This window comes from Mesoplodon bidens (assembly GCF_964165515.1).
Source record: "Mesoplodon bidens genome assembly, chromosome: 7".
In the NCBI taxonomy this organism is placed as follows: Eukaryota; Metazoa; Chordata; class Mammalia; order Artiodactyla; family Ziphiidae; genus Mesoplodon; species Mesoplodon bidens.
In genome coordinates this window covers 42,130,593-42,153,921 of record NC_138164.1, presented here as the reverse complement: position 1 = coordinate 42,153,921, position 23,329 = coordinate 42,130,593, and the positions used below count along the sequence as shown (strand labels likewise).

The 23,329-nt window shown below is 45.9% G+C and overlaps 1 long non-coding RNA gene and 1 pseudogene across 2 annotated transcripts in view; one reads left to right on the top strand and one right to left on the bottom strand.

Annotated features, from left to right (window-relative positions):
- The window catches only part of LOC308620770 (centrosomal protein of 78 kDa-like), a 1,829,729-nt pseudogene that overhangs the window by 967,684 nt on the left and 838,716 nt on the right, over positions 1–23,329 (bottom strand). The gene's annotated exons all lie outside the window — the stretch shown is intronic.
- Positions 12,034–14,326, top strand: LOC308621113. Its single transcript, XR_014016407.1, has 3 exons — positions 12,034–12,177; positions 13,319–13,358; positions 14,061–14,326. It is a non-coding gene; the product is annotated as an uncharacterized lncRNA (long non-coding RNA).

Sequence of the window (23,329 nt, the reverse complement as noted above, 5' to 3'; positions counted from 1 at the left end):
AAAGAAAAAAAAAAAGGGGGCAATAGCAAGGTTCCAAATGAGCTGAGAAATGACCTTCTAAAAGGGCTCTCAATCTGGCCTCTGGTAGATGTCTGTCAGGGTTTCTGCCCAGCCTAGACCTTCCTCAGGAGAGAAGACGTTTAGGGCTTACAGTGGGCTGACTGGTGGCCCCAAAGATCTCAGGCTCTAATCCCTGGGACCTGAGAATGTTACCTTACAAGGTAAAGTTTTGCGGATATAAGGATTTTGAGTTGAGACTATCCTCGCCCTAAGTGCCATCTGTAAGTGTACTTATAAGTGAGAGACAGGAGGAGATTATATACAAAGAAGAGGCGGAGGCAGTGACCACAGAGGCAGGACTAGAGTGCTGCACCTACAAGTCAAGGGATGCCAGCAGCTTCTGTGGTTAGAGTCTTTTGAACTCCTTGGCTTTTCAGCTCCTAGGCTGTAAGATTTGAATCCGCAAATGCCCCAAGAAGAAAAGCTGCACCAAATGTCAAGCTTGCGTCTGTGTTTCCCTTCTCTCCAGAACTTGGCCCACATGTCTTGGTGTCTCTCTAACATTCAGATGCCAGCGAACAGATGTTTTCTTACTTTATCCAGGTTTTCTAAAATTTCTTTAGACTTCACCTGATCTTATGTTATTACTGAACTACCATCTCAATTACCTCTAGGAAGAAAATTTACAATTTTTAGAGAAAATGGAACCCTGGTACAGTCTTGGTAGGAATGTAAACTGGCACAGCCACTGTGGAAAACAGTATGGAGGGTTCTCAGAAAACTAAAAATAGAACTACCATATGACCTCGAAACTCAACTCCTGGGTATAAATCCGAAAAAAACAAAAACACGTGTTTTCAAAAACATGTATTTGAAAAGATACATGCACCCCAATGTTCAGAGCATCATTATTTGCAATTACCAAGATATGGAAGCAACCTAAGTGTCATCAACAGATGAATGGATAGGGGCTTCCCTGGTGGCGCAGTGCTTGAGAGTCCGCCTTCCGATGCAGGGGACACGGGTTCGGGCCCCGGTCCGGGAAGATCCCACATGCCGCAGAGCGGCTCTGCCCGTGAGCCATGGCCACTGAGCCTGCGCGTCCGAAGCCTGTGCTCCGCAACGGGAGAGGCCACAACTGTGAGAGGCCCACGTACCGCAAAAAAAACACACAAAATCCCCAAAACAAAACTAAAAAACACCCCGTGGGTAGTCAGAGGAGTGGACCGTCACAGCTCATCCTCCTGTGCCGTGTGCCAGGCATGATCTGAGCACTTGTACACATGCTAACTTATTAAAATACTTCTAACAATCCTATCAAGTTGGGACTACCATCACCCCGCGTGCAGACTGAACAAAAGGAAACAGAATATGGTGTCCTCCTTGTGTTCACAAAGCCCGTTAACTGGCAGAGGCAGGACTTGAAGGCCACAGTCCGGCTCCCGAGTCCATGCCATGCTTTACAGCCTCCAACTTCTCAAACTCATTCCTAAAGCCACCTGGGAAGGAGGAACCAGGCAACTAAAGACTGGGTTTGAATCAGACTCCACGTCTGACCAGCCGCGTGATCCCGAGCAGGGGGCCTCGCCTCTCTGAGTCTCAACCTGGCTCCCTTACAAAATGGGCACATTAATGGGAATGTCAGCCTTCAGCAACGCTGTGACGAGTATCAGTGTAGCATGTGTGAACGGGCTTTGTAAACTCTGGAGTGTTCTGTGAGGTATAAACTACCCTCTATTCTCATTAGAGGGAATTCATTTCATAACCTGCTCCCGGCTCTTGAACTTTGCTGTGCATCCAGTCAGTGCTGGATGATCTGGAACCAACAGCTGGTCTATTTATGGCTGAAAACCCACAGGTCATAGGAAGACAGCAGCACCCGAGCCCCTGGGTGGCCACAAAGATAAGGTCCGTGTCTCGAGGACCGATAACATGGTGGTCACTGAAGGAACAGGCCCCCTCCTGCCCTTTCCACTAGTGACAACTGAAAACCTTGATTTCCCCAACACCCCGATCCAAGATCAACCCGACTCTGCCCAATGTTGGAGAAGTACCGGCGTGTCCTGCAGGCCTGGCTGGCCCCCTCTGACTGTGTGTTGCCTCTTTCCACAGATCAGTGCCCTACAGCAAGGCTACAACCAGGTGCTGTGCCAGACCCTGTCTGAGAGAAACTTAGAAATCACCTCCCTGAAGCACGAGGCCGAGAACTTAAGGAGGGAGGCCGCCATCACGTCAGGTGAGGCCCTTCTGCATTCAGGCCCCAGAGCTTCTGCCCTCCCCCTGCAGACATCACCAGTCAACCAGCACACCTGTGCCCTTGACCTGGGTGCAGCCTCAGGGATCACCCGTGTCGGTGCATTAGAGTTCTCCCTCAGTGCAGGTTTCTTGCCGCCCAGTTCCGAGGGCAGGGCCTGGTAAATATTTGAGAGAATGGTATCTCTTGGCTACAAGGTCTCCTGAGCACTGGCCCCACCAGGGAGAACACAGGTCGCCTTGTGGCTTGGGTGGTTCCACAAAGCAGCCTGAGTGCAAACTAGAGCGTGGACAAACTGGGGTCACTCCTTTAAGGCACCCATGGTCTCACCCATTTCAGCCGAGTGCACTTGGGCCCAAAGGAAACCATTTTCTAATTTTATCAGAGGTGGTTGCCTGATAAAGGGCTTGGGTTGGGAGAGGGGCAGCCAACGCACAGCTGTAGCTGAGCTTTGATTCCCTGGATTCCTTCATTGCTTCCACATGTTTCTTGAGCTCCTACTAGGTGTCAGGCCCCGTTCCAGGCTCCGGGGAGGGAGAGCCAAGCAAGACAGTCAGATTCCTGTACTCACAGATTCGGGAGGGGGTGACAGACAATAAAAGTAAACGGATGAATAAACAAGCCCACTTCAGAGAGCAGTGGTGCTGTGGAGAAAATAAACTGTGTGTCGTGGTGGCCAGTGCTTCAAGGGGGAAGGCCAAGGGGGACCAGCTTAGTGGGTGTGCAACCATAGAACTCAGGTGGGACTTGAACCCGTGGGCTGTGACTCGAACCCAGTCAGAACCAACTATCTTTTAATCGAGATCACGCATGTGGTCTCGGGACTTAATAAAGCTCAGGTTCTTTATGTCTCATGCAGAAAGAATTCAGTGAGAGACAAAGTAAGAAGTGGATTTCTTTAGAGAGAAACACACTCCACAGACAGAGTGTGGGCCATCTCATAAGGCTAGAGGCCCCTAAATATGGGGTGGTTAGTTTTTATGGGGTGGGTAATTTTATTGGCTAATGAGTGGGAGGATTGTGACAACTCTAATATTTTGGGGAAGGGGCGGGGATTTCCAGGATTTGGGCCACAACCCACTTTTTTTTTTTTTCCTGTACACAGGCCTCTCGCTGCTGTGGCCTCTCCCGTTGCGGAGCTCTGGCTCCGGACGCACAGGCTCAGTGGCCATGGCTCACGGGCCCAGCCGTTCCGCGGCATGTGGGATCTTCCCGGACAGGGGCACGAACCCGTGTCCCCTGCATCGGCAGGCGGACTCTCAACCACCGCGCCACTAGGGAAGCCCCACCACCCACTTTTTGACATTTATGGTCAGCCTCGGAACTGTCCTGGTACTGGTGGGTGTGTCATTTCGCTCATGTATTACAATGAGTCTGTAATGAGGCTCCAGTCCCCCTGGAAGTCGAATCTTACGCCCCCTTGGACCTAGCTGATTCTAACCAGTTTATGTTGTATCATCCACGGCTATGTCCTTCTTTTAGAGAGGACCTGTTTCACGTGGGCAAGGACAAGCCAAGGGCAAGAGAGGCTGCATGGAGTGAACAGGGGATTGTGGGGCTGGGCAGGGTCGGGGGGTCTGGGTTTTTATTCCAAGGGTGTTGGGAATCCAGTGGAGGTTTTTAAGCAGAAACTGACATGCCTAGAGACCTGAAGAGGATGGGACCACTCACAGACGAGGGGAGGGAGAGAAGCAGGTGACAGGGCAGAGGCAGTGAGCCTCGGAGGGGCACATCACTCTGAAAGCAGCCGGCGCGTAACAGGAAACATGCCCACAGCTGTAGAAGCCAGACATAGCATTGAGTCGCACGTGAATCCCCATCTCTCTATGAATCTGTGCTTTTCTTCTGCCTCACTCTGCAACTTAATCACACCCAGCCCCACCCCCTGCTGCCCCCAGGTCTCTGCTTATGCTCCTCCCTCACTTGGGATGTCCTCAGATATTTTCTGAGCACCTCCCCCAGGCTAGGTGCTGTTCTGGGCACCAGGAACGTAAGGATGAACTCGCTGGTCCTCACCTTCCTCCCGTATGTCGGCCAGTGAAACCTCATCCAAGCATCAAGCCTGTCTCAGATCCCACCTTCTCTGATCAGGGAGTCGGACAGTCCTGGGTTGGGATAACGCTTGAGATGGGCTGGACCCACTCAAAGTGTGGCAAGCCCCAGAGGGATTTCCAAGTAACTGAACTGTGTCCTGGAGGCAAAGCTCATTTTTAAAATGAAATTCTGGAGCATTTTGTGCTTTATTTCATAGACATTCTTGATTGATACCTACCACTAAAACTGGGCCTGATGTTCTTTCAAGAAAAGAACCGTAGGAGATAACCCAATACCACTGCATTTATGCACCCTTCTTCCCACTTTTATTCAAAATGATACTACAATGCAAGAGGGAAGAGATATGGGGAGATATGTATATGCATAACTGATGCACTTGGTTATAAAGCAGAAACTAACACACCATTGTAAAGCAATTATACTCCAATAAAGATGTTAAAAAAAATGATGCTACAGTAATGGAGTAGTTATCTATTGCTGCATAACAAGTTACCCCAAAATGTAATGGATAAAACCCCAACCAATATTTATTATCTCTCCCAGTTTCTGTAGTTCAGGAATTTGAGCGGGGGGTGACTTAGTTCTCATGAGTTGCAGTCAAGATGTTGGCTGGGGCATCAGTCATGTCATCTAAAGCCTCGGGGGGAGCCGGAGGATCCCCCTTCCGAATGGCTGCTCATGTGGCTATTGGCTGGAGGCCTTATTCCCTCAGCCCACATGCTTCTCTCTTGGGCGGCTTGAGTGTCCTCACAACACAGCAGTTGGCTTCCCCCAGAGTGAGTGATTCAAGAGGGAGCAAAGAGGAGGCCACAGTGTCTTTTTTTTTTTTTTTTTTTTTTCTTTTTGCGGTATGCGGGCCTCTCACTGTTGTGGCCTCTCCCGTTGCGGAGCACAGGCTCCGGATGCGCAGGCCCAGCGGCCATGGCTCACGGGCCCAGCCGCTCCGCGGCATATGGGATCCTCCCAAACCGGGGCACGAACCCGTATCCCCTGCATCGGCAGGCGGACTCTCAACCACTGCGCCACCAGGGAGGCCCCACAGTGTCTTTTATGACTCAGCCTGAGAGGAAACAGTCCGTCATTTCCACAGTATCATATTGGTTACCCATGGCAGCCCTATTCAGGGTGGGAGGGGCTACACAGGGCATGAATTCTAGGCGGCAGGGATCATTGGGGCCATTTTGGGAGCTGGCTGCCGAGAAAAATAATAGGCGCCATGGAACAAACATAATTTAGCCACTTCTTGTTCTTGGGACATACCGTCTCATTTGACCCTTACAATAAATCTGTGTGGGACAGACAGTGGGAGGTGAAATAGCTTGTCCAAGACCATGAAGCTAATAAGTGGTAGAGAGGGGTCCAAACTCAGAGGACTGTGAAACCAACCACCCCATCAATAGCGTCCAGCAGTGCCCTCTGCAACACGCCCGTCTCCTGGCCTCTGGAGAAGAATTCCTAGACCTTCCCTGTGCTGGGACTTTGTTCCCCAGGCCCATGGTGTGGCCTCTCCTCCCAGCTTTGCCTGGCCTGTGCCCACAAGGGGCCCCCACAGGTTTCTCCTCTCGCTGGTGCTGACTGCCCCTCATTCTCACTGAAGCCTCAAACCCTGTTCCGTGGACTTTGCTCTCATTCCCATTCCTGCTCTGGGACCCTTGGAAAAAGCCTCCCCAGTTCTAGGCGGGCACCGGTGGTGGCCCAGGCTTGGAAGGTCTTGTCCAAACGTTGCCTGACAGCCATGGTGTTGCCAATAATCCTTCCTGCCTCTTTCACCTCCATGAGTCTTTTGGTTTGGCTTGGTTTGGTTCTTTTACAGAGATGGTGTCATCTTTGCAAAGAGACGTGTTAGTAAAGGATGGTCAAGTTCAACAACTAAAACAGGAGGTGAATCAACTGAAAAGTGAGAACAAAGAAAAGGATCACCAGCTCGAAGCCCTCAGCTCCAGAGTGAGTGTCGGGTCATCAGCAAATTGTAGCTGCAAAAAGCAGACACAGTGGAGTCACATGACACACGGTGGTGAGATGAGGCCAGTGCCCAAGGACACAGGGAGGGTAGCTGCTGGGCAGGTGGCCAACTTCTCTGAAGCCTTTCAAAGGACAGTGTGTATGTGGCTCAGAAGAAGCATAATATATTTTCAAATCCAGCAAACATTTTCTAACCCCTATTATAAATGAGTTTGTTTAATCCCAGCAACAAACACACCTATGAGCATATACTGCCATTGCAAAGTTTAATATTAAGCAGAATACGATCTCTCTGTGAGCAAGGATGACCACACGGCTGCATCGTGGTCCCAGCACCACTGGTTCTCATAATTGTCTTCAAAGCAGAACGTTTGAAGATCCAGATGCAAACACGCAGACTCTCATTTCTTCCTTAGACTTTAGTGTGTAGAATGCCTCTATGGAAGATGAACGTGGTAGGCAAGCAAAGAGCTTTTTACATGTAACTTTGACTATTTGCAAATGTTGCCTTCAATGCTAACTTTAGAATCCTGACTCTATAGGATAAGATTTCTCAGTATTTGCATGATGTGCCTGTTTCTGTGAGTCAAGGTAAAACCTCAAAGCTTTCATCTCAGGTGGCAACTCAGAGATTCCCAGAGGCTACCCGATAGCTAGGTCTGCATGGGGGTGGGATGAGAACAGAACTTGAGGTTCCAAGGAAAAGGCACAGTAGGTAATACCTGGTACGTAGTACCATACCCAGTTTGGAGCTGGTGAAAGGCACTGCATGAGCTTTGGGATCAGACAGACCAGGGTCCAATCCCAGAGCTTTCTCTTATTGTAAATTATTTGGCCTCCATTTCCCCATCTGTGAAATGGGGATGACAAAATCGTTTTCTGAGAAGTGGGAGGCTGGTTTTAGTTGTGCTCTTCTGCCTCTGCCCTGGGTCGGCTGCCTGGCCAAGCCCTCTGCATTCGTTTCTCCCAAGCAGAGTGTCTTCCCAGGCATGTGCTATAGCTGTTTAATGTGGGGTGTGTGTGTGTGTGTGTGTGTGTGTGTGTGTGTGTGTGTGTGTGTGTTGGGGACGGGAAGGGGATGCAGAGGTGGTGCTAAGTAGAAGGAATCTGCAAAGACAGCACCTGCTTGGCTCTTCTACCTCCTGAAGTGCATTTGGATGATTTATATCCCCGTTTCCCCTTCCTTGTTGACCTCGGAATGAGGTCCCTTCTCCTCTAGACTGTGCTGGCCAGTAGCACAAGGGCTCGTCACCACCAAGGGTACTGCTCTTGTGAACATTTGAGATGCCTTTTTTTTTTAATGACATACATCATGTGTGTTAATTTTAGAAAAATAAGTAGATGACATTGAGAAGAAAAAATAAAAAGAGAGGAGAGGAAATGCTACCTTGAGAAATCAGTGTTAATATTTTCATGTATGTTCTTCCAGTCTTATTTCTATATATTGCCTAGAAATCAATCAATCAATCATTTTATAGTGAATTTATTCTATGCACCTTTTTAAAATTTTTAAATACTTACTATTTTCCCATGCTAATAAATCAGCGCTCTTGTCATTCGTCTTAAAAGCTACATACTTTCTCCTGGATGTACCCAGTGTTATAAAGTGGTCTGCTGTTCTAAACAACACTTGGGTTGTTTCCTCATTTTATTTTTATTCCACAGTTACTGACAATTCTGTGAAGAGCATCCTTGAAACTACAGATTTACTTATTTCTCCAGTCATTGTCCTTAAGGTACATTCCAAAAGTGGGAATTGCTGGGTCAAAAGAAGGCACATCCATCCTTATGCACTTAATGCCTGTTGCAGAGACGCCCTCGGGCAAGACAGCTCCGTTTACCCCTCCACACCAGTCGGGGCAGTTGTGTCTTTGAGACTCAACCTGCACAAAAGCCCTAAGATGGACCCCAGCTCTCTGGCTCGGCCCCCTGCACCCTCACCGGTCACAGCGTGAAAACATCCCAATTCCTTCACCCTAAGTACCCAGACTCTACAAAGCTGGATGTCCCCTGAAGTGAAGTTTGCTGGCTTTTGAAGAGGAATTTAGGCGCTCTATTCCTCAGAACTCATGAGAGGGTGAACTGGGAATGACTGCAGGATCCCGTGCTCCCATCACACAAATGGTCTCGCCTCTCAGAATTCAGAGGTGTGATTGGGTTATACAGCAGGAAACACTCCTGGGCGTGAACACAGGTACTTGGGACCCCCAGCCAAGCCCCCGTGGCCTTGTCAATTTTATGCACAGTGCTCAGTGCTGAAAGAAGAGTTACAGAAGGAAGATGCCCAGAAGGAGAACTGGGAAGCCCAAGAGAAAGAGTTAAAACTCTGCAAAACCGTGCGTTGAACCTCCTGACCCATAGGTGTCCACTGAAAGCCTAGATTATGGCCTTGAGGGTTTTGGACGGGTTCCATGGCCCATTAGCTAGCACAAGCTCTGGGGCTTTCTGGGTGTTTGTCTGTTAATGTAGTCTCCTAATGCTTTGATTTGCTAGCCTCAAAGAGATGGGTGAAAAGACCATGTAAACACACTCTCCCCAGATTTTCTGGGCAGTTGGCTCAAGGTCCCTCATCAGGTTTCCCCTGGGGAAAGGGACGGGAGGTGGCCACCATATGCTGCTAGAAATTCACCGTGGTCCCTACCCCTGGACTTGTGATGCCCAGACTTTCATGATCCACTGTCACAAATTTTATCACAGCCCTGAGCACTGTTATTAACACAACTCTTCTTGAAGTATTTTTGCTTAAATACATTCAATTTTACAACAATTCATAAAAACAAAATAAAAAGCAAATGTATCACTGGCCTTCTATGGAAGGTGAACATAAAAATCAATACAGTGAAAAGATGACCACTCAATGTAAATATTCACCCCCTGTACAGGCCCGAACCCTCGTGCACATCACCAGGCATACGTTTTCCATCCGTTGGGAAGGACGGTGCCTGGGACGGGGGCAGGAGACGTGTGTTCTTCTCTCTGTCAGGAGCACACTTCTCTGCCTCAAATGAGATAAAAATGTCATTGTTCTTTTCTTCCAAACTGTGCCCATTGTGTCTTCCAAACAGCCCTTATTTAGATTGAACTCAAAAATGTGCCCCAAGGAAAGAGACTCTAATGAGTGGATAGGTATCTTGTACTGTTTAATCCAGGATCCATGCTGATCTTCAAAAGAAACTGAAATTTTCCCTCACCCAGCCCTTTCATTGCATCCGTTGAAAGAAAGTCTACTTTGCCTCAAAGATGTGGAATTGTACCCCAAGGGAAGGAATGAAGCGAATCCCAGACTAGGTTTCTGCCTTAATGAACCGGATGAAATGAGTTCTGAAGTTGACTTCCCTGTTGTTGGAACTCTTTCAGCAAATCCATGACATGGAAAAAGAAATGAGGAAGCTCAGGGTGGAGCTGAAAAGGAGCAGTACCGAGCAGAGCCTGATCTCTATGACGCTGCGGGAAAAGAGCAAGGTATGGCAGGGACAGGTCGGCCTGGGAACCACTCTGGGGCCAGCACTCCACCTGCATCATCTCTGTTCATCCTCACAATGACCCCATGCGGTCTATACTGGTATTCACCCCACTTTACAGTTGGGAAAACTGAGGCTCACAGAGGTGAAGGAAGTTATCCAAGTTCACTTGCATAAAGTAGTTGTGGCAGAACTTGAATCCAGGTCTGCCTGACTCCAAAGCTCCTGTGTGTAACCACAACCCTAGACTGCCTTCAGATATTAATTGTGAAATTATCTAAGAAAGAATTGATCCATTAAATCAAGTTTGCCAATGATGTTGTTCCAACTTAAATTCTCATATTGATTTTTTTTTGTCTTTTTGTTCCATCATTGAGAATGTTTTTAAAAATCTCAACATGTTTGTCATTTGTGTGTTTCTTCTTTTAATATGAACGATTTTTGCTTTATATATTTTGAGGCTGTGTTACTAGGTGCATATAAATTTAGAATCCTAATACTTCCTGTAGAGCAAAACTTTAGATCATCATGAAATGTCCCTTTTCATCTCTAGTAGTGTTTGTCCCTTAACGTCTCCTTTGTCATTTAGCTTCATCACTGGCTTTCTGTTGGTTAGAGTTTTCATACCATATCTTTTTCATATGTTCTCTGTCAATTTTTGTCTTAAGGTTTAGACATATGCCTTCAAATAGCGTATCATTTTTACAAAATCCAGTTTGACAATCTTTGACTTTTAGTCCATTTATATTATGTAATTACTCGTGTACTGGGGTTTAAATCTACCTTCTTGCTCAATACCAGTTGTACCATCTGTGCTATGTTCCTTTTTCTCTCCTTTCTTGCCTCCTTCTGAGTGGATGGTTTTCTCTTATTCCACTTTCGCCCTCTATTAGCTTGGAAATATTTCACTTTTTTACTATTCTTTTAGTAATAGTAAGACAATAGCATTCATCCTTGACTCACCAAAATCACACATTAATTAAGTTTTTCACTCTTCTACTATTCTCTTAGTAGTCATCCTGAAGACTATAATATGCATTCTTTTTTTTTTTTTTTTTTTTTTTTTTGCGGTACGTGGGCCTCTCACTGTTGTGGCCTCTCCCGTTGTGGAGCACAGGCTCCGGACGCTCAGGCTCAGTGGCCATAGCCCACGGGCCCAGCCGTTCCGCGGCATGTGGGATCCTCCCAGACCGGAACACGAACCCATGTCCCCTGCATCGGCAGGCGGACTCTCAACTACTGCGCCACCAGGGAAGCCCTATCCTGTGGTTTTTAAGTATCCCTGCACACTCTGCCTGTCTCTAGAGTATTAAGTCCAGTTGCGCTGTTTTTACCTCTTTGTTTATTGAGATTATTATTTACTTGCATTAAAATGTACCAATTTCAAAGGTACAGTTTGATTAATTTTGGTAATTGTATACCAGGTGTAACCACCACCACGACCCAGATATAGAAAAGTTACTTACCCTTTAAAAGTTTTCCATCCCAATTTGCCCCAATTCAGTTTTGAGACACTTTATTGAGTTTTACTGCTTTCTCTAACATCGACTCTTCGGGTGATTTAGGAAAGTCACTTTACCTCTCTGGATGTGTTTTTGCTTTTATAACATGAAAAATGCCAGAACAGATGTGTTACCAAGGGCCCTTGCAATACTTTCAGAAAATGAGGGGGTAGGGTAAGGGCGGGGATCTCAGCCTTGCGTCCTCATTCTTCACACAGCACACGCATGTGGCAGATCCTAGTGGGAAAAGCCTGTGGTCGCACCAGAGAGAATTCGGTTTCCATCTCCTCTCTTGCTAGTGTGTATGTAACCTTTTGTAAGCATCAGCTTTCTCATCTCCAATATCAGGCTTATTAACAAGGTCTATTTGTTTACTGTTGTGAGGATGAATTGAGATGCACCGGCAGCCTTAAATGTTAGTTGGTATTTGTATTATGGCATAATAGAAAGGCACTGCATTCAACCATCTCAGTTACTACACGTTTATGCAGGCTGATTCTCACAGCCAAAACAGACGCACAAAGTACACCCACCCATTTACATACCTGGGGAAGCCCGAAGCCTCCCTTGCCTGCCTTCCTTACGGGGCTCAGAGAAAAGCTGCGCATGCGTGCGCGTGCTTCCAAAGCGCCTCGCTAGGGGGCGGAATGGGAAACAGGAAGTTCTAACGCCTGTCGTACAAGCGCGACGTAAAGCGGGTCTGCTTTATGGCACCCTGCTTCCGCCGTAAAGCGCCGTTGGCAATCCCGCGTGAGTGGGTTGACGAGACGACTGCCAGGTGAAAAACGCGGTGCTTGGAGGTTGGCTGACTTGACGTCTTCCCCATGGGCAAACGCGGGAGCCGGAGCCGGAGCCGGAGCCAGAGCCAGCTGCTCAACTCCCTAACTAAAAAGCAGAAGCATCATCTAAGGGATTTCGGCGAGGAGCATCCCTTCTATGACAGGTATGGAGAGGCAAGGCTGGGACCGGCGCTGCCGGCGTCCTTTCCCGGTGGGAGCCCGCGTGTCCCCGCGTTTGGTCCGCCGGTGCCCCGGGGGTAGTGACAGGGCAGCTCCCGCCGCGTGCCACGCTGCCCCGGCGCCGGCCTAGCTCGCCCGGGGATCCTGGCGGCTTCCCGCCTGAGGTGGGGTTCTTCGCCGGTCTTCCTACCCTTTGTTGAGCCTGTAGTTTTATGCTAGACGGCACGCCTCCTGTGTGGCGACTGGGCAGAGGTTTTATAAGCTTGTGTTCGTTTTCTATGTTTTTAAAGAATTGCTTGGGGGCTTCCCTGGTGGCGCAGTGGTTAAGAATCCGCCTGCCAAGGGAGGGGACAGGGGTTCGAGGGGTTCGAGCCCTGGTCCGGGAAGATCCCACATGCCGCGGTGCAAGTAAGCCCGTGCGCCACAACTATTGAGCCTGCACTCTAGAGCCCGCGAGCCACAACTACTGAGCCAGGTTGGTGCAACTACTGATGCCCGCGAGCCTAGAGCCCCTGCTCCGCAACAAGAGAAGCCACCTGTCGCCGCAACTAGAGAAAGCCCGGGCGCAGCAACGAAGACCCATAGCAGGCCAAAATAAATAAATTAAAGAAGTTAAAAAAAATAAAAAAAGAATTGCTTGGGACCCTCGACATCACCTATCTATTCAATGACCATGAGGAAACTAATGTTTGGGTAGTTGTGGGTTCCTCTCTAAGTGTCCAGACTCTCAGTTATGATCTTAGTGCTCATCCCACCCCTTTGGGCTGCTTTATCAACAGTTAGAGGGATAGTCTACTTAAGAAATTTGCTAGAAAAGGTGAACCCCGAGGGCTTTTATTTGCCAAAATTTCCCATCTTTTGGATGAGAGCCTGTTACTGTGTGACTGTAGTATTTGTCATGTGGTCTTGTTAGACTTTTTCATTCGTCTCTTATTATCTATTTGGCATATCCTTCCAAAACCTGTCCAAAACCTGTCCAAATGCATATGGAGTTTTTACTTGACAATAGATATAATGTATTTATAACGGTATAGTCTGCCATGTTCATTTAAAGTTGTATCATTAGACTTTTCCTAATTGCTACCTACTAGTAGTTAAAGTTTAACATTGCCTGTTTCTTCTCAGGGTTTCCAGAAAGGAAACAAAACCACAGACTTGTCAACTGGTAATGCTTTATACCTTCTTTATGATAGTAGATTCTGGACTGTTACTTTTAAGATTATATATGGTACTAAAGTTTGGCTACATTTCCACTCTCTTTGATTTTAGATGTAAGCTATATTTTAGTAATATTGCTTAGTTTTAAGTGCAGATGTCTGTTAAAATGCCATTGTGATAACTAATGTAGTATAGAGTATGGAACTGTCCTGAGAGATTAGCCTGTTAGAACCTGTTAAGGAGGCTTACCAGAGGGCTCTTGGTGAATCCTAAGAGGGAATGTCATGTTTGCTTAACATAAAATAGAGTGCAAAATCATCAAAGGTCTTATTTCATTACCACAGACTCAGAAATAAAGTACTTTTTTGTTGTAAGTTTTCCTGTTGCTCCTTTAAAGGTGCCAAATGTCTGACACATAGGTTAGATCGCCTTATAACCTAAAGCTCCATGTGTTTAGTTTGCTGTCTTCCCATGTGGAACATGAGCAGTTCAAAGAAGAGGAAGCGCTTCTAGAATCATAGCTAGATTAGCTGTTTGAAACAAATTTGGTGCTCGGTCTAGTTGAATAGATAGGATTGCATATTTGCAGAAAAGCTAGTTTTTATTTAGAAAAGTCTGAACTTGGTTCCACTGTGGGCCTGATGATAGTCGTGGGGTAGCAACAAGACCAGTATAATTTTTGTTTTTAAAATCCCCATTTTCCTTTTAGTCAGAGAGTTTATAGATACTTCAAGTTCTGAAAGTGAAGCATAGAGTGAACCAGAACAAGTTTCTGGTTACAACAGACTACTTGCCACATTAAAGGATGTCTCCAAGGAAGATGAGGAGGAGGAAGAGGAGGAAGACAGTGTTCTAGATGAGACAGAAATGAATCTTGAAGATGGCGATAGTGACGTCATTGTGGAGGAAGAGCTGGCAGTGGAGTCCACTGACATGCAGAAGAGTGAGTGTCTCTGATGTGGGTTTATCATCTTTGCAGGGACCACAGACAGATTGCCCCAGGGGCAGGGTGCCTTGTACCACAGAGCTGGGTGAAAGCACATGGATTCAAAGCAGAGATTCTTAACATTGTTGGGCTCTGTGATATCTTCAAGAATCTGATGAAAACACAGGACCCTGTGGCCATAAAAATGCAGAAATGACATTTTTGCTTACGATTTCCAGGATTTCATCAATCCTACTTCAAATTCCCCTGATTGGGAGGAAAGGGAACATAATTCTGTTTTTGTAATGGTCTCAATTTATGAAAGAGATGATTGTTCCTGCCTTAGAGGAACCAAGTTTAATGGAAGCTAGACATAAAATATACAAAACTTTTCAAGCATCAAATCTGAATGGAACCGATAAATATAAGGTGTTAAAGAGATGCAAAGTGGTCACATGCTGCCAGGGTAAACGAGGGGAGGCTTCAGAGAAGAGCTGGGACTGAAAGCTGAAAGGGACTCTGTCTCACTCAGACATCTAGGTGACTATTTTTTAAAAAATTATCATTAATTTATTTATTTCTGGCTGCATTGTGTCTTTGTTGCAGTGCGCCGGCTTCTCACTGTGGTGGCTTCTCTTGTTGTGGAGCATGGGCTCTAGGCACGTGGGCTTCGCTAGTTGTGGCACACGGGCTCAGTAGTTGTGGCTCACGGGCTCTAGAGCACAGGCTCTGTAGTTGTGGCGCACGGGCTTAGTTGCTCGGCGACATGTGGGATCTCCCCAGACTAGGGCTTGAAACCACGTCCCCTGCATTAGCAGGCGAATTCTTAACCACTGTGCCACCAGGGAAGTCCCCATAGGTGACTTTTTAATTTAACTTTAAAATCAACTTTATTGAAGTATGAATTACATTCAACAAGGTGTACCCATTTTAAGCGTGTAATTTGATAAGTTTTGACAAATGTGTATATCTATATTGTCATCGCCAAAGTCAAGATACAGAACACTTCCAATACCTGCAACAAGTTCCTTCTTATCCTTTTACAGTCAGTTTCCCAGGCCTGGCATCAGGCAACCACTGACATGCTTTCTTTCACTATGTATTAGTGTTTCCTTTTCTAGAAATTCATATGAATGGAAGCATACAATAAGTACCCTTTTGCACGTGGCTTCTTTGGCTCCTCATGTTGTGACTCATCCGTGTAGCTCATATTAGTAATTCATTTCTTTTTATTACTGGAATAATAGTCCATTGTCTGAATATATCTGGGTAACGTTTTATATTCTATTATCTTAATGCCTACTTGCCTTACTGTATTTTTTTCTATACTTTAAGGTGTCACACACCATTCTTAGTATTTTCATTCATCACTTGTACTCGGATAAAAAAATCGTTGCCTCAGACTTAGGGATTGTTTTAATTTTGTTGGTTTTCCAGTTTTCTTTCATGTTTTAGGTTTTTAAAAATGAAAAGTTTGGCTTTTTAAATTATAAAAGTAATATATATTTACTGTAAAAATTTAAGAGGGTAATACAGTTAACGTATATCTCCTCCACCGTGGGATGAACACCTTTAACATTTTATAGAACCTTCCAGACTACTTTTTTATGGATATATGAGTGAATATATATTTGTGTGTATGTGCATAATGGCCTCATACATTTCTGTAAGTTACTTTTTTCTTTAATAATATAACGTGTGTAACTGTGGGTTACTGCAGCTAGAACCCTGGTGTCCAAACTCCCAGGCCAAATCTCCTTCTACTACATTACACTACCATGGGGAAGCTTAAAAAAGAAAGGGAAAGTATGAAGGGTGATTTTTCCATAAATTAAATCAACTTGAAAAGGTGCATTTGGAGAGTCAGAGAGTACTGATATTGTTAGAAAGAAGAAAGGTTTAAAAGCTGGTTAAATCTCATTCAAAAAAAATCCATATGTACCACATTGTAAAAAAGAGAAGGAAGACAGCGTTCATGATTACTGGGCTGGCAGGGTAGGGGACAGTTGCATGCTGGGGGTGGCTCTCGTACTGGCTCTTCCACTCTTCACACTTGTGCTCGGCCAGGGCCAGGGACCGCTGAGGGAGATCAGAGGAGAGGGTGGTGCCTTGGGGGTTCCAGGGAGTTGTGCAGCTGGCTCCCTTGCCACCCAGACTGCCCCAGGGTTCCCAGCCCCAAGGATTATGGAGCATCCCCACACCTGTTTGCTCTGCAGTTGCTGTTGTGCACGCATTTTCTCCTCCAGCACTTTCTGCAGTGTCTCCTTGGCCTTCTGCTCATAGCTGTTTTCCTGGTCTTCCATCCGTAATAGCAACTTATTCATTCCCCAAGAAGTGTATTTCTGTAAATTTGAGGCAATTCAACAAATACACATTGACCTACTGTGTGCTAAAGCCTGAGCAGGGATACAGAAATGAAAAGAAATTGGTCCTTGCCCACAGGGCAGAGATGTCCGTAATCTGGTGGACTTTCTTCCAGGCTGGAGGCAGGCAGGGAGAGTCCCTCAGGTGATGTGAGAGGTGAGTGGGGATAAAAAACTGCCCTGGGCATGCTGGGCCTCCTCCCCTAGGCCTTCCACAGGCATTTGAACTCCGACATTTCCAAAGGGAAGTCATCTTTCTAAACCTGCTCCTATCTCAGTGGCCAGCATCACCCCCCACCCAGTCTCCCAAACCCTAAACCAGGGAATCATCCTTGATTTCTCTCTCACCTTCTTCAAGGACTCAGTTCCTCATCAAGCTCTGTCAAGTCAGCGTCTTTAACGGCTCCTTCGTTACCTGTATCCTCTATCCCTACCGCCACCTCCTTAGTTCAGACCCTAGTGACACTATTATATGGTTTATATAGAGACTATGTGTTATCTTCATGCCTTGCCTCCCTCTAAACCCTTTTCAGTCCTGCAGCTAGAGGGTTCTTTCTAAAACTTAAATCTGATCCCATCACAACCTGCTTAAATCTCTCAGTGGTTCTCAGTGTTCTAAGAATCAGGTCCAAACTCCTTGGCATGGTTCCTACTTACAAGCCCAGACTTTCATCTCATGCTGCCTCCACGCAAGCTGAACTGCTTGTAGGTCCCCTAAGCACTGTGCTTTTCAGCCTCTGCCTTTGCCCATAAAGCTTCTTCTGCTTAGAGTATCGTGACCCACGCTTCTCACCTGGTTAACTTCTACCCATGTTCAAGATTCAGCCCTAGAATCATAAATTCTGATAAACTTAGCCAACCATACCTACCCCCCGACTCTTTATGGATTAGGCAGTTTTACTGGTGTTACATAGTATCTATATTTCTGATCTATTGACTCATCTGTCTCCTTTAAGGGATTGTAAACTCCTTTGAGGCAGGGAGCATTTTTATTTTTGTATTTTTTGTATTTTATTTATTTATTTATTTATTTATTTATTTTTATTAGTTTCTGCTTTATAACAAAGTGAATCAGTTACACATATACATCTGTTCCCACATCCCTTCCTCATGCATCTCCCTCCCTCCCACCCTCCCCATCCCACCCCTCCAGGCGGTCACAAAGCACCGAGCTGATCTCCCTGTGCTCTGCGGCTGCTTCCCACTATCTATCTACCTTACATTTGGTAGTGTATATATGTCCATGCCTCTCTTTCGCTTTGTCACAGCTTACCCTTCCCCCTCCCCATATCCTCAAGTCCATTCTCAAGTAGGTTTGTGTCTTTATTCCCGTTTTACCCCTAGGTTCTTCATGACATTTTTTAAAAATTCCATATATATGTGTTAGCATACGGTATTTGTCTTTCTCTTTCTGACTTACTTCACACTGTATGACAGACTCTAGGTCTATCCACCTCATTACAAATAGCTCAGTTTCGTTTCTTTTTATGGCTGAGTAATATTCTGTTGTATATATGTGCCACATCTTCTTTATCCATTCATCCGATGATGGACACTTAGGTTATTTCCATCTCCGGGCTATTGTGAATAGAGCTGCAATGAACATTTTGGTACATGTCTCTTTTTGAATTATGGTTTTCTCAGGGTATATGCCTAGTAGTGGGATTGCTGGGTCATATGGTAGTTCTATTTTTAGTTTTTTAAGGAACCTCCATACTGTTCTCCATAGTGGCTGTACCAATTCACATTCCCACCAGCAGTGCAAGAGTGTTCCCTTTTCTCCACACCCTCTCCAGCATTTATTGTTTCTAGATTTCTTGATGATGGCCACTCTGACTGGTGTGAGATGATATCTCATTGTAGTTTTGATTTGCATTTCTCTAATGATTAATGATGTTGAGCATTCTTTCATGTGTTTGTTGGCAGTCTGTATATCTTCTTTGGAGAAATGCCTATTTAAGTCTTCTGCCCATTTTTGGATTGGGTTGTTTGTTTTTTTGCTATTGAGCTGCATGAGCTGTTTATAAATTTTGGAGATTAATCCTTTGTCAGTTGCTTCATTTGCAAATATTTTCTCCCATTCTGAGGGTTGTCTTTTGGTCTTGTTTATGGTTTCCTTTGCTGTGCAAAAGCTTTGAAGTTTCATTCGGTCCCATTTGTTTATCTTTGTTTTTATTTCCATTTCTCTAGGAGGTGGGTCCAAAAGGATCTTGCTGTGATTTATGTCATAGAGTGTTCTGCCTATGTTTTCCTCTAAGAGTTTGATAGTTTCTGGCCTTATATTTAGGTCTTTAATCCATTTTGAGCTTATTTTTGTGTATTGTATTAGGGAATGATCTAGTCTCATACTTCTACATGTCCCTGTCCAGTTTTCCCAGCACCACTTATTGAAGAGGCTTTCCTTTCTCCACTGTACATTCCTGCCTCCTTTATCAAAGATAAGGTGACCATATGTGTGTGGGTTTATCTCTGGGCTTTCTATCCTGTTCCATTGATCTATCTTTCTGTTTTTGTGCCAGTACCACACTGTCTTGATTACTGTAGCTTTGTAGTATAGTCTGAAGAGGGAGCATTTTTAAAAAAATAAAATTATTTTTGTAGGCTTGGGGATCTGAACAATATTCAGTAAAGTCAAGTTTTAAAAATTAATACATTTGTATTTTTAGAATTTCTCCTGGCTTCAAGGTCAAAAAGAAAAAGACACAAGAGCAGCTTTGCAAATTCCCTGGGGGTCTTGCCTTTCCAGTTCTTTTCATCTTTACGCCCTGTGATTTTTGGGAAAGCAGGAGCCTCTTACTGTCGCTTCTGGGTTACCCAACTGGGTAAGAGATAGTCTAGATAATGCAGATTTAGAGTTCAATATCAAATCATTTCCATTTAGCTTTGGAGTCATCTGAAAATTTGGATTTAAATGTTGAGTGGGTCTTATGTTCTTGGAATTGTCATTAGAAACCAGATACAGGAGTTACTGGTTGAGATCATACATGGTTATGTCCAGGTTATTGGACTTAACCATGCTGGTCACTGACCAGCTTTATCCCCCTTTGAAAACGAGTAGACTGGCATTCTGGATTATATGTCAGTCTCTTAGGAGCTTGGTTGGCATTACTGAAAAAATAAAAGTTGTGGATCCGCAAACCCATAGACTCTATAGGCTATGTTCCCCTGCAGAATTCTAACTACATGGCCACCTTATCTTCCTAACATCAAGTGGGAGCAGTCTGGCCGGTCCATCTCGTTCTCTTGATCTTGAGTCCTCTGCAAAAGACATCCCCCTTTTCTGCACCAGCACATACGTCACAGCCCTGAAGAAAGTGTAGACATCTGAGATACGTTAACAGTGGGGGAGGGCTGATATCCCGTGAACAGACACATAGATGCCTGTTAGACCTGGAAATTGAAAACCAGAGAGGCGGGGCCACACTGGTTTTGGCCCAGGCCACCAGCCACTGGTGTTCCCAGCAAAATGTTCCCAATGTGGGAGTTTGAGGAAGCAGGGAAAGGCAGGTGGTGTGAGTTTATTAGGACTTGAGGCCCTCAGCCTCGCACTGAGGCCAGCTGAACCCCCAGAGCGTGCTTCCTGCCCTCCTATGGGCTGCTACTCCTAAAGGTACTTGGTTTCAACAGTTATTTGTGCATCAGGTTAAAGACTGAAGGGAGAGGGAACTGCAAGCCTAAATTCTTCATATCATACGCCACCTCCCTTTCTCTTCTTATTATATAAGCAATTCATGTGAAAAACAAATAAGGCAAGCAAAACAAAACAAAATTACCTGAAATCTTGCTATCCAAAAGTTGCCATTAGTATTTTGGTGTATACTTGTTCCAGATTTTTCTTTATTTTTAACCCTTCATTAAGGCCATTGTAGTCTTGACAGATGATGCTGGCACAAGCACTTGAGATGAGACTCCTCTTTTTAAAATACTGTATTTGCATTTGGCTTAATTTGTCTCAGGCCCTGCCTTGCCTGGTCCCCAGCGTGGTGTTTTCTGCTGCAGTCTCTGTAAATTAGAGTTGGGGTGATGGGGCGGTCAGGCAGGGCTGTGTGTATCTGTGTCTGTATGAGGGAGGGCGGGCACACTTTCCAGTGTTTCTGGGCAACAATCAGGCACTCACTGCAGTTTCCTATCCCTCAGGCCTGGGCTGTGGAGACAGGGGAAGTACCAGGAAGGGGTGGACGACCCCGACCCAGCTAAATGGAAGGCCCAGCTCCGCTGTGCGCTCAACAAGAGCAGGGAATTCAACCTGATGTACGACGGCACCAAGGAGGTGCCCATGAACCCAGTGAAGATATATCAAGTGTGTGACATCCCCCAGCCCCAGGGCTCTATCATTAACCCAGGTGAGGCCCCAGCTGCTGGGGAGAAGGTGGACAGTGTGCCAGGTTCCGGGCTGGACCCTTAAAGCGATAGTCGACTTGAAAGTCGCCTCGCTTACAAAGTTGAAGACTGGTAAATAAAGCAAGAAATGCTGTCCCTAGAAAGAACCCAGAGAACAAAAGATATAAACTCAGCACAGTCTTCCTGCCCACCCAGTGGAACAGTAAAGCATTAGAAAGAAGAGGGGGTATTGAGTTCTATAAAAAATAACTTCTCTTGGGACTCAACACTGAGAAGAGAGGCCAGGTAGTTTAGAAGAAGGAGGGCTTAAAACTTAGAAGGTCTGAGTTATAAACCTCGGTCTTTCTATTTCACTACTTGTGGGACATTGAATCAAGTCATTCAACATTTTGAGCCTCAGCTTCTTCCACTATAAAATCTGGGTTCTCATCTTTCCTGCGTATTTCAAAGGCTGTTCTAAGAATCAATTGCCATGACATTACGAAGGCTATTAAGTTCTCTTTATAAATGATGGGTAAGTGATCATTTAATTTGTATGGTATTTTTCCTAGGAGAATACCACCTGATCCCTATATTTACTCAATGTTGAGCCAGTTCCGACTAAGAGCCAGATAATTTAGACTTGACCTCCAGTGAATCTAGTGAGGCTCTGCCATGAGGGAAGGGTCTGTCTTCACAGTAAGCTTATAAAGGAGAGAAGCTGTGCTCCTTGGGTCCTTAGAAGGGATGCGAATGTGTAGAAAGGGGTTTAGAGTAGGAATTAAAAGGTTTCTAGGAGAAGGGAGTAGGGTCTGCAGCTCCTGGATAGGGGAGGGGATGAGAGCTTGCACTGGGGCTCCATAGGAGGAGCTGGCAGTGGGCTGCAGGGATGACAGTGCAACGTGAGCGCCTCACTTTTGACCTTTGTGTGTGTGTGTGTGTGTTTCTCGGGTAGGATCCACTGGATCTGCTCCTTGGGATGAGAAAGATAATGGTGTGGATGAAGAAGATGAGGAAGGTGAGCTGGACCAGTCACAGCACCACGTTCCCATCCAGGACACCTTCCCCTTCCTGAACATCAATGGTGAGTGGGGTGGGGGGTGGGACCGAGGCATGGAGAGGATGTAAGGGGCTTTGATTTTGCAACCGTTGACACCATATCCACCATTGCACTGGGAGCAGCGACCAGGCCCTGGGGCCAGGCTGCCAGTCTGTTAGCAAGTAGGAGTCATAGGCAAAGGCACTCCGTAGGCATAGTTATCCCAGTGGGGTGGCTTCTAGGCAGAGAGAGCATCTTCTGAATCTTACGTGATAATTCAGAGAAATTAAAAAATTAAACTCGTTCTCCATCCCGCATACAAATACACAAGCTGTTACAAATTTTGCTGATTTCCTTCAGGCCAAGTGCAGGGAGCATTTTCGTGAATTGTAGGCAAACTCTTCTGCTATTTCCCTCGGTACAAATTTTCTGTCACTGCCTTAACAGCCTCTGCTAAGGCCGTATCATGGGAAACTTGTGGCTCTACAGCTCTTAATACTAGGCTCTGATACAATTTCTCTACTAGAGACTTTTATCTTTTTTAAATTTATTTATTTATTTATTTATTTATTGTGGTACGCGGGCCTCTCACTGTTGTGGCCTCTCCCATTGCGGAGCACAGGCTCCGGACGCGCAGGCTCGGCGGCCGTGGCTCACGGGCCCAGCCGCTCCGCGGCATGTGGGATCTTCCCGGACCGGGGCACGAACCCGTGTCCCCTGCATCGGCAGGCGGACTCTCAACCACTGCGCCACCAGGGAAGCCCTATCTTTTTTTAAAATTGACTTTTTGAATTCAGCTTCCCAGGAAAGATGCGTTTAGAGGTTGGAGGGTCCCTGTGAGACAGAGCAGGTACTGCACCTCCCATTGCACGTTCTGAGGACGCTCAACCACAAGGTGAACTGCTCTTCCACAGCATCTTCCCTTGAACTTTTCACTGACATGCTCCTAGTCATATGACTTGCATTCAGTTGAGTAGCTTTTCACTACTTTTCTAAGTTCCATCTGGCTGCTAGGGTCAAAGGAGATACTTTTGCCACCTAGAAAATTTAGTATATGAAGAGGATTCCTGTAGGATTTTGCAGTCCCCTTCCCTAGGTGATGCCCCTTCTTTTGAGAATCAGGAAATGACTCTTATCTGTCTACTTGCCCTCCTTCACTTGCCCTGTCATTTATAACCTTGCAACCAAGTGATGAGTAAAGACAACGATCATAGAGCTCTCTCAGGTTAATACTGCCACAGCTACATTCCCACTTGGTGCAATTTTAAGATTTGGACGTTTGGAAATGTGAGATCCTTTCCCAAATCTTTGGCTCACTCATTCTGTTATTC